Here is a 19,061-nt window from a genome sequence, read left to right on the forward strand (position 1 = left end):
TACTGAATCACAGCTTCATTAACTGGCTGACCTGATTAATACAGTAACAGTCTTCCTCTCTTCCAGGGTTAGACAGCAAAGAGAATATTGCTTTTCGCTTCCATTTCTTCCTCCCCTCCACACTGCATACCACCCCAACCCAACCCTCCTCGTTGGGGAGATAATATTCTCTCAGCTGATTAAATCTGGTCAGGAATGAAGTGCTGTCTAGTCTGCTCCCAGTGCAAATGAAAAACAATGGTAAACCTGACATTGATGGTACCCACAACGAGTAACCTACATTTGCAAGAGGTCCCTTTGCTTCCAGCTGCATCTCTCTAAACATCCACCCTCACTTCAAAAGAATCCTACTGCTGAGTTCTAACAGTGGGACAATACCTTGACAAGTTGGATATTTTATCACACATTTATCAAATCTCTCATTAATTTCCTTCATTCCCAAGGCCTCCAGATGTTTTCAGGCTCCATCCAGCAGGTGTACAGTGTTTGTGCGTACAAACTCATTTCAACGGTTGCAGATGTTGACTGGTTAATTATTAATAACTTGGATTGAAGCACAGCCAGGCGGGGTTAATGTGTTCTCGTGTTCATGGCCTTCGCCGTTCCTGGATCACGCAAGTAACCGCAAAGTCACTGGAATCTCAGCATGGGGGCGGCGGGGGAGAAGAGGGAGTCACTTCCTCCATACATTCACCATATAAATGATCTATTGATCATTAATACCATTCAATGGATTTTAAACAGATCGGCTAAAAGTATAACAATGAGTCATGAATCAGGGACAACAGTGATGTTAGTTATTAAGCTGAAGGTCAACACGGGCAGCATTTCCGTCTTCCTTAAGAGCATGTACAAAGTCACTCCACTGTGCGCAATTGGCTGCCGCGTTTCACCCACAAATACACAGTCCATTCACTTTACAGTATATTCCATGAAGCGCTATGAGACGTCGCGAAGGCGCGATAAGGCGCTATCTCAAATGCAACGATTATTAGTATTATTATTATTTTTATTTCTGTGTACAAATGCTTCCGTTTCTTCTATTGACTTGTAAACGTTAAGAATGTCGCAGCCCAAGAACATTGCAGTCTCCCAGTTCTGCTCATTTTATTTTCCCCAATTTTCTGTTCAAATACAATACTATACTACATAACAACAACTAATATTCAAATGATGACAATATTCAAATGCTGGGATTATATTTATCGCTGTTAATATTACCACTTTAGAACTAAACTCAAGCTCACTGCGGTCACTTCTGATCAACGCACCCCATCAGTTCTCTACTTCTTTTTTTAGAAAAAAGGAATTTCATGTAAAAGTCTTCTTTTTCACTTCATGTTCTGCACCTTGTGGGCCCCACCAACCAGAGAGAAGGGCTGAGTGAACCAATTTTGCTGTGCTTCGTGCAACTGTCACATGCGATATCTTCACGGTGTGGGGGTGGGGGGGGGGGGGGGGGGTGGAATGATAAGTCGTGGCACACATACGACTCATCGCCGTGTACCTGTGTCTGGAAAAGAAACAAGAAAAGACAATTGCAAAATGCTATGTGGTAAAGACTTTGTCCTTTTAAGAAAAAAACATTTCACCTCCTTCGGAAAGCAGGTTACAGCTTGTGGCCCAACTTCCCTTATTTGGTACCTTTTAATTTATATTCCTGCCTTATAACTCACTCCCTGAAAGACAATAAAGGCCTGGCAATCCTAACAGCCAGGGCAAAGAATTGAAAGCACAAAAAGTCCTAGATTTTACCACCTGATGCATTAGTTACAAGGATACAAGACCAGGAACCGGATTGTTTGAGTGAAATATTACTGCAGCGAGGGGGGAGTTTTGAAGGCTGGATTTCTAGCTACAATAACAATTTGGATTTATAGAGCATCCCTCGTGCAGGGTAGCGTCCCAGAGCACTTGGCATTAGCTATGCAAAATGAATTGGCTCTGCGTTGTAACAATATTTCAATGGGAACTACTTAAGAGTTTCCCACCACCATTTATAACTCTGAGACTTCGTTCGAAGTCCCAGCCAACAAGACCGAGGCTCTCCTGATTGGTTCCCGTCAGCGCCTCCTCACCTCAGGCGCTGACAGCATCACCGTCCATGGTTGCACACTCCACCTTGCTAAGCCAGTCCAGAACCTTGGGGTCTTGTTCGACCCTCAACTATCCTTTCTACTCCACATCTGCGCCATGACCCGTTCTGCCTTCCCCCATCTCCACAACGTCGCCCGGCTCCGACACTGTCTCACACCGCAGGCCCCCAAAACCCTCATACACGCCTTCATTACATCAAGGCTCGACTATGCAAACTCATTGCTTGTCGGCCTCCCCAACTCCTCCCTCCACAGGCTACTGATCATCCAGAACTCTGCAGCCGTATCCTCTCGCTCACCAGCTCCATGACCACCCCAATCCTTGCACAACTCCACTGGTTTCCCATCGCACAGAGGATACAGTTCAAGATCCTAGTCCTCAATTTCAAAGCCCTCCACGGTCTTGCTTCCCCCCCATCTCTGCAACCTCCTAACCCCCGACCATCCTGCTTACTCCCTCCGCTCAGCGGGCTCTGGCCTGCTTTATGAATCAAGGGCTCCTACTCCTATTAATTGCAATTCTTATTCAGTATATTAGCTCAAAATTCGCTGGAGTCCTGGTTCCCACCCCTCTCCCAGGCAAACATTGTTCCCAAGATGAACATAACAATAATAATCCTTGCATTTGGTATAGCACCTTATCACGTCGAAGAGACGGCTCAAAGCAGATCTACAGAACAGACCGTAAAGTGAATAGACTGTGTATTTTGTGGGTGAAATGTGGCAGACAATTGCGCACAGCAGTGTCCCACAAAAAGTTGTGGATTGAGTGACCAAATTATTATTATTACTATTTTTATTTGGGTTTGGATGAAGAAAGCCTTTCGGCCCTCTGATCTCATCGCTCCAGAAAAGCCACCCTATTATTACAAACCTATCTTGTGGTCAACCTTCCATAATCCTCATCCTACCATCTTTTCTTTAGTACATTGAGTTACTTTATAAATGAATCCAGCATCTTGGCCTTATCACCCTTCCTGGTAACCCAGTCCAGTTGTTAATTAACTTTGATGTAAAGAAATACTATCTGGTGTCAGTTCCCAATATCAATGCTTAACACACGCCCTTCTAGTCCTGCTGCCCTGATGTATCTGATAGTATTTTTCTGGATTTACTTCCTCAATCCCTTCAGTGCAGCACTTGAGGCTTAATGATTGCATTGACACAGGTCAACACAGCTCCAGGTTCTCTAAATTCCGCCTCCCACATGCCCTGCTAACACGCTGGTATTGAGACAGGTCTTTCATAACAAATCTAGAGGAAACTGACTCCATTTAGTCATCGGAATGACACTTTTAGGCTAATTACCCAATTCAGGTTTCAAGCATCTCTTAACACATCGTATCCTGTCTAAGGTCGAGAGTAACAAAGTGAGTTACAATCTTGCCGTGTAATCTTCTGTGTAACTCATGTTTTCCACTGTGACTCGAGATCTTCAGTGTAATGTTTGCTTTAAGAGCTCTGGGACGCTATCCTGAACGAGGGGCACTGTATAAACACAAGTTGTTGTTGCTTGATTATAATGTGCGTCACATAAATAATTTTGCACTCAGCTGCGCTCCAATCTCAACCTTGGAAAAATAACCAGCAGCTTTACACAGTGTACCAGCTGTCTGTCCTCAGGCAATGAAAGAAAAAAAACCTAATCTGGGAGATTAGTGCTTCGGTTTCACATGTAGATTGCAGATCACGCTAGACAGACCCCATACTCGGGCACTTTAATGGGCAGGCAACACGAGGCAAGAAACATACCAGATCTTTTGTCTCCGTAAAATCAACCATTGCTTTAGTTTCTGCCCATCAGACAGAAGCTGACCAGACACCGAGTTATTAGGAGCCGAGGGAGCAAATAGGGTTGGTAGAGGTTGGGGGGGCAGAGGGATTGGATCAGAGAGAGAAAGTGGATAATAAAGAGATGACTAATGAAGTAATGAGTGAATTAGTAAATGAGGCCAAGGCAGGTGTCCTGGAAGGATGAGATCAAAAGGGTCGAAAGGGCCTTCTTCATCCGAACTGATCTTGTGAAATCTGCAAGTCCACGATTTAGAGAAACCTGCTGGTTTGCAACCAGCGTACATAACAACAACAACTTGCATTTATATAGGGCGCTTGACAGTAGCGGAGCGCACAGTCAATGAGTACTCCTCGCTGGCTTTTATTCAGAGCTGTTGCCCCCCCCCCACCCCACCCCCCGAACAGCTTCACTAGTGGTACAGTGGAAAATTTTGTCTACCATTAAGCTAACACTGGGGAGAACAAGCAGCTCGGAAGAGCACAGAAAAATAATCGCATCCTTCAGCTTCGGTCTGCGTTGCTTGATTATCCACGGAAAAAAAATACCCCTCGGTATGAGTTAGTATTGGCTTTGATCACTCGTTCATATTTAAAATGTGCTGCACAGAAGTGTTCGGAGTCTCAGCTGGGGCCAGTCAAGTATAATATAATAATAGTCCTTGCGTTCGATAAAGCACTTTATCTCGTCGTCGAAACGTCTCGCAGGACAGGAGCTCTGGGATGTTACCCTGCATGACAGGCCCTACATAAATGCACGCTGTTGTCGTCGTTGTCGTCGTCGTTGTTGTTGCTGTATATAATGTAATAAAGCAAAAGATCTTGTCTGCTCTAAACAGCTCTTGAATATTCAATAAAATGACCGCACCTCATTCCCCGTCGGCACTGGCTGAAAGGAACAGTGTAGGTGGTAGCGAGACCCTTGATTTGCGGTATAAACGACGTGCAAAGAGGAGGGGTTTTGTCCTGTAAACAACAACAACAAAATTGCATTTATAGAGTCGGGAGGACATCCCAAGGTGCTGGACAGTTGGGTCGGGACAGGGGGGAACTGGTCAGGGTGAGGGAGGGAGCGAGGAGGGGGGTAGAGAGTCGAGGGGGGAGCTGAAGGCACAGTTGAAGAGAAAACAGAAGCAGTGTCCGTCATTCTGACCTGCAGACCTCTTGCTCCAATGCGACGGACACCAGAGCAGGATTTCCGATGGTCGATGCTGATAATCGAGTGAGATTCCAATCCCTTTAACCAATACAGCGCAGTAAACTGTGCCCCAGTATCGAAACACCATTGCATTCCTTTGCATTTGTGAGGCTGAATGGGTCTACGTCACCTAATTAATTAACTGGGTCAGCTATAATTGCTAAGCACATATTTCAAACTTCATCCATTCTACGTATGAAGCTTTTCTTAACTGCCATGTTGCCTCATAGGATCCCTTCAGCAAATGCAGCCATTAACGCCTCTTTTAATTGCACATTTAACTAGAAATAAAATCAATACAATATCACCGTAAGGCTCTTCGGCTAATACCACCACGGCAGACGCAACGATCATTTTAATCCAATTGTTTCTGTTCAGCAAGCCTTGTGCAATATATTGGGAATTAGTTAAATTGAGAGCAAATAAACCTCTTTAAATACCGGGCTTCTCCCAGGAGTGTAGAGAAGTGGAGTGTTTGGGACACACTGGCAGCGCATATTCTGGACAGACATGCAGTTTGTGTGCAGAATTTGTGACACAGAGAGATCCAAGTCTCAGCTGGGCCAGTGAAATACAATAGAATAATCCTCGCATTTGATATGGCGCCTTATCGCATTGTCGAAACCTCTCAAAGCGCTTCACAGGGTTTATTGTTAAGATTAGTGACCATATGTTTGTGGGCGAAGGCAGCAGCAATTTGTGCACAGCGATGTCTCACAGATTAGTCATGAATCACCGCCTTGGGACGTCCTCCCGGCGTGAAAGGCGCTCAATAAATGGAATCTTGTTGTTGTTGTTGAATCTACCCCCATCGTGCAAATTAACTTAGGTCTTCCTTGCAGACATCCTCTCGTCTGGTTACACAACAGCAAGTCAGAGGCCTGGGAGCAAGCCCCAGGGAAACTTCTTTTCGACAAGATAATCGTACAAACTTTTTATGAAACAGCTTTTAAATTTAGGCACATAAATTCCGACGCTGAGACTCAGTCTTGGGTCTTCAGAGACGAGTCCGTATAATTTACGGTTCCTTCAACAAAATATCCGCCATGTTTGGCATGTGTGTTTCGTCCCACAAAACACACAGTCAATTCACTTTGCAGCATATCCTGTGAAGCGCTTTAGACGTCTCGAAGGCACAATAAGGCGCTGTATCCAACGCAAGGATTATTATTATTATTAGTATGCAAGATGTCATTGAGAACAGCTGAATACAGAGACTCACAAACAGTGGAGACTGACAGAGATCAAATAAATACAAGTGGTGTTTTTTTTTACCCACAGGTTAAACAAGTGGCCGCAGAGAATCGTACGTTGTCATTACCATCTATTAGAATGTCTCCAACCCAGATAAATAGTCAGGCGAGAAGTGATTTGGCTGTAGACCCACTGCTGTGCTGCCATTTTGCATTTGTCACTGCGGAAATTCACCCGCAATTTACAGCCACCCCCCCCCCCCCCCACCTCCCTCCGTGTTGTGCATTGAAGGAGTCATTCTCTCGTCATTTATTGCAACCTTTTTAACAGATGACCGACTGATCACGATAAATGCTACGGAACAGACTCTCGAGTTAGAAGGTCACAGGCTCGATGGATGACACCAAATTAACTCGTGGAAATTAACAGTAAATAAGGTTTTTTTTATGAGTCAATTGACTTTTTCCGTTTTCAGTCAGTCACAATACCAAGGAAGGAGCTTTGGAAGCCGGAGAGATTGGATATTAGCAGAATTGATAGCGCTCAGAGTATTTATAGGCAAAACGCTACCGTCTTCTGATCTGTCAACTGAAACAACTGTAAATACTTGCAAAACAAAGCATCGGTGCCTGAAGCAATGAACTTGCTTAACTTTAGAAGGTAGCAACCTGATTGCCTCTACATCAATCACTCATTACATGGCTGTTTGGGGGACATTGCTTTGCAAATTGGCCCTACATTCACCCACAAAATACAGTCACACCATCCTATCCTGTGCAATGCTTTGAGCTGATGTACAATGATGAGGAGACTATATCGAATGTAAGGATTATCCTTTGTATATTATTATTATCTATTGTTCAAGGCAAAGCTTAAAACAGAAACCTTAAGACGTTGACGAGATAGGAGTAGCTGGAGAAGATTGATGGCCAGGGCACCAGGAGAAACTCCACCCTGCTCTTTTCCGACTAATGCAATGGGATCTTTCCGTGTCTGAACTCTGAACATAAGTTGCCAGCTGTAAACAGACACGTTACGAGTGAGTCGTATCTCCCTCAGAGTTAGACAGAAGCACATTCCTCGCTCGCGCTGGATGGAATAGAGGCATCCACAGCACATGCTGAAACAGGTTTGCCAACAGATACGATAGCTCCCCTCCTCACCCTCACCGATTACACACACACACGGTGTGAAGTCTCGCCATGTCTGCATTTTAACAGAGATGCTTTACATTTTTGGTTCGGTCAAGCCCAAGTGTCTTGACATAAGCAAAAGCATTTATTCTTTTGGAATCAACAGGCCTGAAATTCCGCTCATTCTTAACTTGTGTCTCGAAACTTAAGGGAGAATCATAGAAATTTACAGCACAGAAGGAGGCCATTCGACCCATGGAATCTTTACCGGCTATCCATTCGATCACACTGCCTCACTCTATCGTCATACTCCTTCAAGCCTCCTTATATCTTTCATATACCTGTCTACTTCCCACTTGAAACCCACAATGGAACTCTGCTTCTACCACCTTAACTTCTTTTTAACTATTCATCCGGTACATTGGTCAAAACTGGTTTATGTATAAAGCAAAAATAAAAAACTCTGACAGAACAATTATTGTGCGGGAACATATCTACTGTAGAACATAACTGCTTGGAATACAGAGCACTTGCTCTTAATCAGGAACTGCTCAAAGTTTATTGGATATTTATTGATTTCTTTGATAATAAGTTTACAGAACTTGGGAGAGGGATGTGATCCCTGAAAGAGGATGTGGTGCGCACACTGGTGTTTGTTGGGTGTAAAATGCAATGACCATAAAAACTGTCAGTCACTGATAGATGATTGATTGCGAAAGTAAGACTTCTGCAAAACATACTGCCGCACTGGCAACGCGAGAGGCGATGTTGGGCAAAGCTACGGGGCTTCTATTGGGCAAGAGTTTTGGCAATCAAATCTTCTCGCTCTGCGGTTATCCAAATACTTAAATAATAATAATCCTTGCATTTGATACAGCGCCTTAACAACCCATTATAACGTTTCAAAAAATATACTGTAAAGTGAAATTGGCTGTATATTTTGTGGGCCAAATGCGGCAGCCGATTGTGCACAGCAGAGTCCCACAAACAGCCGTGGATTGAGTGACCAATTTTATTTTGGCAGGATTATTACTCCCGGAAAGCGATCAGCAATTGATTAACAACCGGGTTTCTACTTACTGCTGGGTAAGCAGAGGCGTGTGGAGTAAGGAAACTTGCCTAGGTTTCGCCCTGGCCGGGAATCGAACTCGGATCCTCTCACTTGTGAGGCGAGCGCTCAAACCTCTACTCTATGTGACTCCGCAAATATTTAAACTCACTTAAAGGAGAAGGTAAGTTGTCCGGTAGGTAACAACACTCAGTGCTCACCAGGAGATCAATTGCATTTTTTTATATACTAGAAAATCTAAATCTACTTTTCAAACGTGTTCGTACAAACAGTAACTCTCTGTTGGGTTGGGGGTGAGATTGGTTTACAATACAGTACAAATTTACATCATACAGTGCCTTTCGCATTGGTAGGATGTTGCAGGGTGCCACGTTCACCTACAAAAATGCAGTCACTACACTTTACAGTAAAAGTTACAGCAAAGCACTTTGAGATGTCTTGATGACACATTGTTATTAGTATTATTAATCTACCCATTGAGTCTGTTCCACAGGACTTCTGCTACTGGTAATAGGTGAGACCACAGGAAACATGTTACAATAACACCCCATGTAGTTACAGAGAATTAAATCAAACAGGAAACAAGAGGTCTGTTTCCTGGTCTGTTTGGATCAGTTGCTCTTTATGATTGTATCTTCCACAATGCGCTTCTTTGGCCAATTATGATCTTTCGAAGTCTTTAGTTTCTGTCAATGTCTCCTTCTCTCGCTGCTGTTAGTCAAGTACAGCTGTTATAATTCAGCAAATCGCACTCCGTTCATTAATTGTAGCCCGCAGTGTGAGAAGACATGCTAAATCTAGTCAAAAGCACTTTGAATCTCACGTGTGCTTTTCTCTCTCTCTCTCTCTCTCTCTCTCTCCGTTCCCTCCTTGACTGCCTTCCATCCTGCCAAGGGCCTCACTCTGCAACCACTCTCCTCCCTCTTACTCTGACCTGCTCAATCCTGGCACCTTTCGTCCCAGCCCGCCTACCTACTGATGGTCAACTCGTTCTACTAACATGACCCCCTCCATCTCACCGCTTTGCTGCCTCCATTCTATCGCCCAAATCTCTGCCTCGCTTTCCTTCTCAGCCTTAGTCCCTCTCTACGTCACTGCTCTGCCTGTTTGTCTCCTTGGCACAATAGCATCTCGCTCTGTGAGACACATAACGACAAATGAAATGACATTGGTAATAACACCCGATCACACTTTGGCTCCGTTAATTGACTGTGTTGCGGCTCACGCTACGCAAAGGGTTGGATTATTGGAAGAACGAGCAGGTGGATGTTGTCGAGGGCTATTGTCGCGTTACCTTTTCTTTGAGAACATATTTTCCGAACCAGCCGAGGTGTCAGCAAACAAACAAAAAAAACCACTGCGAAGAAGTCAGCCCTAAAAATGCCGACTTTACAATCTTTAATAATAATCATAATTTTTAATAATCATCATCCTTTCACTTGACACGGCGCTGTTTCGATAGGGGAAGGACGCCTCAAAGCACTGGACGGGATTTGTTTGAAACGTGTCTGTAGGCAAACCTTTCGATCCAAAAGCCTAGGGAAATATTCGCATGAGCTTGCAGATTTGTGCGTACGGCCAGGAAAAAAAACACCGCGGCGCCGCAGGATATATTGGAAGTTGCATTGCATTGAGTTGGATAGCGAAACAAACAAGTAGTGACTTGGGTTATGATTCTAACCCTATTATATGGCGAACATTCCTGTCACCTGACTGGCATATACTGTTACCATGGCACTGAGCTGCTTGCGGACTATCCACAAGAGGCTTCTAACTAAAATAAGCTATGATTCAAGAGGCTGATGTCTCATGTGAAGTGCCAGGGGCTCAATTTGTCCGTTATAAATATTAAGACTCTGACCTGTCAAAGGCCACATGTGTGGGTGAGTGAGGGAAAGAGAAGCCTCTTAAATACTGGTTCAAGCTTTTTGTCTGTGCTTTACACATACCTTATCCTCTCCCCTCCACCCCCCACACACACAGCCCCTCTACTGTGCTTGTGGCTGACTTGGAAGCTCCTTACTTGATGGGATATTCCAAAGGCTCATATACAAGGGGTAAGTGTATTGCAAACTGTCAGGTTAACTTCAGTGTTGATCATAACATGAATATTTGTACATCTAGGTTAAGGTTCAGATAATTCCCGGGAGTTACTCTGAAATGCCCTGAGGGGCCCTGCGGTGTATCTGGAGGGTAGTGTCAGGTGTGACAGCTATTTAAGCAATGGCCATTCAGCACAGCTCCAGCCAAACAACAGGAGACAAACACGGAAAGCTTTTGCGTATTGTTATTCATGTCGGGAGGCACACTGTGGCCGGCTTAGTAAATGGCAATGGGAAGGTTTGTCTCAGTGCATTGACTTTGTGAAGGACGTAAAGTGTTTCATTCAACACATTTCATTCTGGCCTTCTGCACGTCCCTCGCCCCCTCCGCTCCACCATCGGTGGCCGTGCTCTCAGCCACTACGCCCTGAGACTGTGGAACTCCCTGCCTCGATCCCTCCACCTTGCCCCCCCTCCTGGCCCGTCTTCAGATCCTACCTGAAGACTATCCTCTTTGGTTGTGCCTACGGTCATCAACCCCCTTTCTCCCAGGCTTGTCATCAAGCTTCACCACTGTTAAGCGCTCTAACCTGTGTGCAGGGCGCTAAACACACATATATATATATATATATATGTGTGTGTGTGTGCAAGTTGTTGGCATAGTTGTGATAATTATTATCTCCATTAACCCAAATCAAATCCGTTTACATTTCTCCAGTTCCAGATTTGTAGTTCCCCGAGACACGGACCGGATTTAGGGAGAAGCTCACGACAGGCAGCAGGAAAACTTGCCACGCAGCGCGATCGATGGCAGGCTATACGGTTTAAGCTGGTTAAGCTGTAAGGTTAAGCTGGGGTCCAGCAGTTACCCCAAGGCACACTCTGGGGTCTCCCTGAGCCTTGGCTCTTGCCAACCTGCACCTAATACGTTCTGGAATTAAGTAAATAAGTAGTGGGGGGGGGGGCGTCCCTCCAGGTTGAGAGACAGAGAGAGAGGGGGAGCGCATGCATCAGGTCAGAACAAAAAAAAAACACCCGTGCATGAATTTAACCAGAACAAGACAAAACCAGGTCACTTCGCATCGATACTGTGGAAACTGACAATCTGTGGCTGCAAGGTTTGAATGAAAGCTTCCGTGCGATCAGCTGCTTTCATGTGCACAAGAAATGTGCGTGCCTCGTGAGCTCAGAGCCAGTTTAAGTCATTGCCATATATGGCAATCAGTTGTAAACCGCTGGGCAGGTAGGTGGCTGCGACTGCAATCAGGAGACACCTCACCACACGCCTTGGCCGCAAGAGAGGGAGAGAGAGAGAGAGAGAGAGATGAATGAAACAGAGGCCGACATCATCATCAGCCTTAGACGCAATGCCCTGACTGAGCTCTTTATTCCTAATAAGGTAAAAGTCACATTTTTTTTGGTGCAATGCAAACTCAGGGAGCAGAGTTCAAGTAATAAAGCAAGCCGAGCGCACATTAGGTACTCACTCGCCGCACAAAAACAAGCTCGTCTAATAGGTTAGGCATCAGACAACGCAGAATCCCCCACATGACGAGATAATAGGCTGGTTCTGTAAACTGCTGGAATGTTTTTCTTGCAATTTATTGATGCTTCTGGTCAGACTGCCTGCCTTTCTGACGAGCACTGTTCAGAGCTACAACAGTGCGCCTGGTTACCGCGAACTAACAGGTTGTGATGATTAACAAGCTGCTTGCTCGCCACTGGTCCAGTCTGTTATTCCAACATGACCAGAGAGAGAGAGAGAGAGAGAGAGAGAGAAAACATAGGAATAAAATAGAGCTTTGGTACATTGTGCTTCATAAAAATAATGATAATAATAACATACAGATACAGAGCTTTTTTCGTTGGAGGTTGTGAGAGCCTTCATTCTCTCTGCCCCTAATCTCTGGAAGTAAAACAACCAATTATCAGCCACAGCCCTTTTCCAGGCCACTAACTTCAGACATAACAAGGTGCTGTGCAGTTGAGGAGAAGCTGGAATCCCACACAATTAACAAAGGCTGTGGCTGTGAGGCGATCGAGGTCATCAATGTTAGTTAAATCATCAGTGCACTTCCTGCATGTGCTGCCACCCTGTTGTACCATCCCCATGTATGGAGATAGAGGTCTCTGGTCAACAGATCACACACCCGATAGTCCACGCCTCTAGCACTGTGAAGCCTGACTCGCTCATTCAAGCCAAGCTCTCTTTCCTCCAAGCCTTCAAGGAGGGAAACACCGCAATAAAAACATATTTCTTGCTCGTCTTCAAAGGCACTTTTCCCTTCGCCTTTCTTGCAAGTCTGAACAACAGATTCCAACCTCTTATCAACGGTTACCTTTCGTATCTCGTCTGATCTTAAGTGGAATGCAATGCTCAAAGCTTCTCCAGAACCACGAAGAGGTCTGGTTTCTCTCTCATGGCTACAGAACAACTTGACTCACTCCCTCAGTCTCCCCTTCCTCCTACGATCTACTAAACCGTAAAAGGCTGAACCCAAGCCTTGGGGTGGCCTGACATCCTGTGTTATATATTGTGACCACGTACGCAAATTGTCATTGGTAAAATTCTCACTCTGCGCTCTACACCAGTTTGTTAGTGTGTAGGATATACAGAGAAGCCATCGCTCAAGAAGGATACAGTCACGAATAAATGCGCTGTTTATGTACAACAACTTGCGTTGATATAGCGCCATTCACTCGGGGTAGCGTCTCGGAGGCTTTAGGGGAACATGGATGGGGGGAGATGGCTGAAAGTACAGTCAAAAGAGATAATAATTTAGGAGGGGTCTTGAAACCAGAGAGGTAGGGGGCGAGACAGAGGAGTATTGGAAGAGTTCCTATTTATGTTCCTGTGGATGGGGGGCAAAGTGGCTAAAAGCTCACCTGCCGACTGGGGTGGGGAGGGAGAACGGACAGATGGAGGGATGGATGGATGAGAGGGGAGTGGGCGGGGGGGGAGTGTGGGGGTGGGCGAGGAAGGGGCACGAAGCGGCCGGAGTTCGCAGGGTTTACAGGAACGGCTGGGGAGACATTTCGATGGTGAGGACAAGAGTTTTGAGGGCTTGACGGTACAGGGAACCCCTTTCTCTCGGGGGAGGCGTCTCCGCGTTCCTCTGTGTGACGGGGTCAGCGTTTCGCGCCGATGTCACATGGCGTTCGCTCAGCACCCGAGCCTGAGTGAGGCAAAGCCCGAGGCTGGAGTGAAGTTTTTTTTTATCTCCATAAAAGGCCTGTTTATTGCTCCACTCGCCAATAGGAAAAAAGCAACAGAAACGAGAGCCACACGGGGCGGTGGGGGGAGGCGGTGGGGTGGTGGTCACTGGTGACTCACTGACTAGCAGCTCCCTCCTGTGGCCGTTGCCCCGAGTACATTGCATCTCACCGAGTTCGGCGAACAACTGGTTTAACAACTTATCCCGCGTCCGCCTTTCCATCTGTTTTGGAAAATCCTGTCATACGATGACGACGACTTGCACTTGCGGAGCGATTCATTGCAGGCTCGAGCGTAGGCGTGCAACTGAACCGAAAAAGTACGCCGCGGAGGGCAGACCCGGAACTCGGTTGAAGCTTCGCCTGAACCACGCCACCTCCGACGATGCAGCGCTTGCTCCCGGTTGTGAGCTCAAAGTCCCCCTACGCGGTGCTTGAGTCCACAACCTTCTAGCCCCAGAGGCCCGATGTCTCTCCCACAGTTTATTTGACGGTTTTTCGACGTCGTCTACTTTTCGGGGACCGTCGTCTCATTAATGCTGCCCAGAGTCTGGGCACGAATCCAGGAAAGTCAGGCAATGGACGATAAGTCTCTCGGATTTCAATCTCTCTCTCTCTCTCTCTCGCTCTCTCTGACATGATTTAAATGAGGCCTTTGTCATTTTTATCTTATAAGTAAGCCTCGGCATTCAAATGTTAACCGATACCAGGGAGGGAGGTGCAGAGAAAGAGCAATTACAAGCACAACAACAACACAACTCGCATTTATTTAGAGCCCTTCACGGAGGATCAGGTCTCGGAGCGCTTTACAAAGACGGGGTTGGATGCTGAGCAAAGGAAAGGAGTGAGTGAGTGGGGTGGGTGGGGTGGGGGGGAAGTTCGGGGAGTGAAGGGAGGTAAATAATCCTTGCATTTGATATAGCGTCTCATCAAGTCGTCGAGACGTCTCATAGCCCTTCACAGAATACACTGTGGAGTCCTGTAGCTCAGTGGTTAGAGCACTCGCTTTGCAAGTGAGAGACCGGAGTTCAATTCCAGGCAGAGGGCGAAACCTTGGGCAAGTTTCCTTACTCCACACAGAGCCTAATAATAATCCCTCCAAAACCAAAAACAATAATAAATTGGTCATTTTCAATCTACGGCTGTTTGTGGGACATTGCTGTGCGCAATTGGCTGCCGCGTTCGCCCACAAATATACAGTCAATTCACTTTACAGTGTGTTCCGTGAAGCGCTTTGGGACGTCCTCCCGACGTGAAAAGCGCTATATCAAATGCAAGGACTATTATTATTATTAGTAGTATTACACTGTAAAGTGAATTGACTGTGTGTTTTGCGGGCGAAAAAATTAAAAGAAGGAAAAATGCAGTGAAGAGGAATGATCTGAGGCCACATTCCAGCTAAGCTGCAAACCGGGAATGATTGAATTCGTACCGGAAACGAAGCCGTTTTGCCAACACGTTAACAGCATAGGAAGCTTGCCGTGCCAAGGCCTGAGCCACGTCAAGAATAATAAAGTCCTTTTCAGCTGCGGTTTTGGGAGGTTTTTATTTGAAAGACACGGAGTCCCTTTCTGGAGCTATCGCACGTGTCTCCACCGACAGCGGGTTGAGTCCTGAGGCCAAGTAACCCTCTGATTCCTTGTATTATTCCTTGTACAATGTTCTACATTTGCTTCATTTCTCCTTCTGCAATTTTTTTTTTTACAATTCATCAGCTTCTGTTTCAAGGCGATGTCTGCCACTTCTGACGTGACTTCCTCATTCCCTGGTAATCAGTCTGGCTCGGGTTAACAGCACTTCCACCCCCAGGTCTCCTCTGAGCTCAGGCTCCACGTGGACACTTTAAGCTCACACTCTCTCAGCCATCCCTGCAGTGCAGCATTATTGGTGCATTGCACTCTCAGAGGTGACGTCCTCCAGATGAGAGCTTAAATAATCTGCCTGCTCAGGTGGAAGCGAAAGATCCTACGGCTTTATCTGAAACGAAAGGGAGTTTCTCCGGAGCTCCGGCCAAAAATCCTCCAGTTAAAACTGTGCATTCATTTATAATAAATAATAATAACAATAATCCTTGCGTTTGACGTAGCGCCTTATCACCTCTTCGAGACGTCTCAAAGCGCTTCACGGAATATACCGTCAAGTGAATTGCCTGTAGATTTTGCGACGTAACTTCATGGCTGTTTTGTGGGACATAAAAGTCCCTACTCCTTCCAGTAAAATCCTGCGAAGCTCTTTGAGATGTTTCGACCACTTGATAAGGTTGTGCATCAAATGCAAGGATTATGTTATATTACAATAAAATGACTTGACGGTGAGATTTTCTGCATTGTTTCATTTGGTGAGCAAAGATAATTGCCTCTAATTGCACCGAACAAGCCAACACCAAAGGGGGCAAATGGTCAAATGGGACCTTTCATCTGTGTTTCAGGCACACAGCCCACACTATGAGTCTCTTCAGCCCGAGCTATTGCGTATTGCCAAAACTAAAATCACACATTACACAGGACCTCCAATGCTTTCATAGACTGCAGCCCTGCAAATCACTTCCCTTTGAAAAGCTTTAAGCAGTATTTTCTGTAGACTGGCTCAGCCTTTGTTCACAGCGCTGAATAAGCAACTTCTCATCAACTCCATAGGAAAACGCCATTGAATACCAACTACCGGATAATAAGGCACTGTCACTTCTGCTAAATAGCTGGTCTGTGTGGCACGGAATAGCAAATGCGAATTTGCCGATCAGTCGAACACTAACAGGAAGCTTAGGATTGCGAGATAGGCCAAGAGCCATGTTGATTTTCTGGGGAAAAAAGCTGAAGTGTAAAATACTGAACTTTTTCGCCAAGAGGTCGAACGCTTCAGGAATCGGGTGCTTTGCGCCAACACGTGGATAAAGATTAACCGTGCACTTTCTTCGCTCAATGTCACTGGGAAATCATTATCCTGCATCCACTGCTGTGCGCAATCGGCTGCCGCGTTCGCCCACAAATATACAGTCAATTCACTTTACAGTGTGTTCTGTGAAGCGCTTTGGGACGTCCTCCCGACGTGAAAAGCCCTATATCAAACGCAAGGATTATTATCATTATTATTATTTAAAGTAACAGGAAAGCCCACTTGGAATGACATAAAAAGATACAGCGCAGAAACAGGCCATTCAGCCCAAATAGTCGGTGCCAGTGTTTATGCTCCGCACGAGCCTCCCCACTCCTGTTCCCCTTTCCTATCCCGCTCTATTCCCTCACGTACACATCAGGTTTCCTCCGCAATACGTTGACGCTTCCAGCCCGCGAGTTCCGCGTTCTCAACACCCTCTGCGTGAAGTTCCTCCTCAACTGCTTTTTTAGATATTTTTTTTGTTCTTTTAAGTTACCGTTGGGCGCTGGCTGGCTTTGAGACGTGCTACAGAGATGAAAGGCACTGTACTGAATGCGATGATTGCTTTGTGCGGATCAGACTTTTGTTTTGTCTGTTTAACAGATTCACAAAGTTTTCCCAATGTAACCCAATGCACATTACTGCCGCCTCGTGGACAAAAGGCGCAACTGCAGGCAAACCCCCTTTGTATGTAATATTAACTGAACCTATAACTGCTTGGAATATAATAATAATAATAATAATAATCCTTACATTTGATATAGCGCTTTTCACGTCGGGAGGACGTCCCAAAGCGCTTCACAGAACACACTGTAAAGTGAATTGACTGTATATTTGTGGGCGAACGCGGCAGCCAATTGCGCACAGCAATGTCCCACAAACAGTCATATGGATTGAAAATGGCCAATTTTATGATTGTTTTTTTTTTCGGAGGGACTATTATTAGGCGTGTGGAGTAAGGAAACTTGCCCAAGGTTATTCCCCTTAATGTTTCGTTTAGTTCAGCACAAAACCGCAGTGCATTTGTTCTTATGGACCTGTTTATCATTACGCAACACGGACTTCTCAAAAGAAGAAACCTTTTCCAATTCAAAGGTTTGATATTAAAAGCGAATTAGTTGATGGGAGTCCCCGTACTGTTGTGGGCTCAAAAAACAATAAGTCCTTTCATGATAACAATTTGGTCACTCAACCCACCACTGTTTGTGGAGACGCTGCTGTGCGCAATTGGCTGCCGTGTTTCTCCCACAAAATATACAGTCAATTCACTCTACAATATATTCTGTGAAGCGCTTTGAGACGTCGTTCTCTTCGACCGTGCCTTCAGCTCCCCTCTCGACTCTCTACCCCTTCCTCGCTCCCTCCCTCCCCTCACCCTGACCATTTGCCCCCTGTTCGGGTCCCGACCCAACTGTCCAGCGCCTTGGGACGTCCTCCCGACGTGAAAGGCGCTCTATAAATGCAATCTTGTTGTTGTTGTTGTTGTGGTCTCAATGACGTGATAAGGCGCTGTATCAAATGCAAGGATTATTATTATTATGCAAGATGTCCTTGAGACCAACTGTCAAATGCAACTGTCAATATTCTGGCTATGATAGACGCTCTCTTATTCCACGTTAATTCATCTCAATCGAAGCGAGCTGCAGCTCTGGTGCGAAGATGACATTCGCGTGGCGTCAGACCCAGCGAGGACACGCTGCGTCGGGAAATCCACGTCGGCTTGAATTCGCAAGCACTTGCGCCTCGTTGCGAACGGCACAGCATAATAATAATCCCTCCAAAAACAATAATAAATCGGTCATTTTCAATCTACGGCTGTTTGTGGGACATTGCTGTGCGCCATTGGCTGCCGCGTTCGCCCACAAATATACAGTCAGTTCACTTTACAGTGTGTTCCGTGAAGCGCTTTGGGACGTCCTCCCGACGTGAAAAGCGCTATATCGAATGCAAGGATTATCATTATTATTATTACCTAAGAATAAAACAGGCAGCACACGTCAGCCCAGTACGGCACTGCACATTAATTAATGAATCGATTCATGAATTGATTAGCGCCATCGACGCCCCCCCCTCCCCGGGCTGACACCGTGGAAATCAGACAACTCGGCTGTCTGACCGGGACGGGGTCGTTGTTGCTGTCAGTGATGAGCTGGAGGCAAAAAAAAAAAGAAATAAAAATAAAAATCCAATTGCACCCTCTTTGCTGGTGCCCAGAGCCTTGGGGCGAGGACAGAGACTGAGGTGGCCCCTCACACCTCCACCAAGCTTGCTACCCGGAACTGCCACCTACGCCCCGCCCCTCTCCCCCACCATTGGCTGAGGCCGCCTGCTCGCCCAGCTCCGCGCTGCCTGATTGGCCGCCCTCGGCGCTTCCGCGTTGGCAGCAGGTTAGATGGTCACCAGCACAACTGCTCTGCTGCAGGAGGGTGGGTTCTGGCAGCTGTGCAGCTT

The sequence above is a fragment of the Callorhinchus milii genome, unplaced genomic scaffold, assembly GCF_018977255.1.
Source record: "Callorhinchus milii isolate IMCB2004 unplaced genomic scaffold, IMCB_Cmil_1.0 Scaffold14, whole genome shotgun sequence".
Lineage (NCBI taxonomy): Eukaryota > Metazoa > Chordata > Chondrichthyes > Chimaeriformes > Callorhinchidae > Callorhinchus > Callorhinchus milii.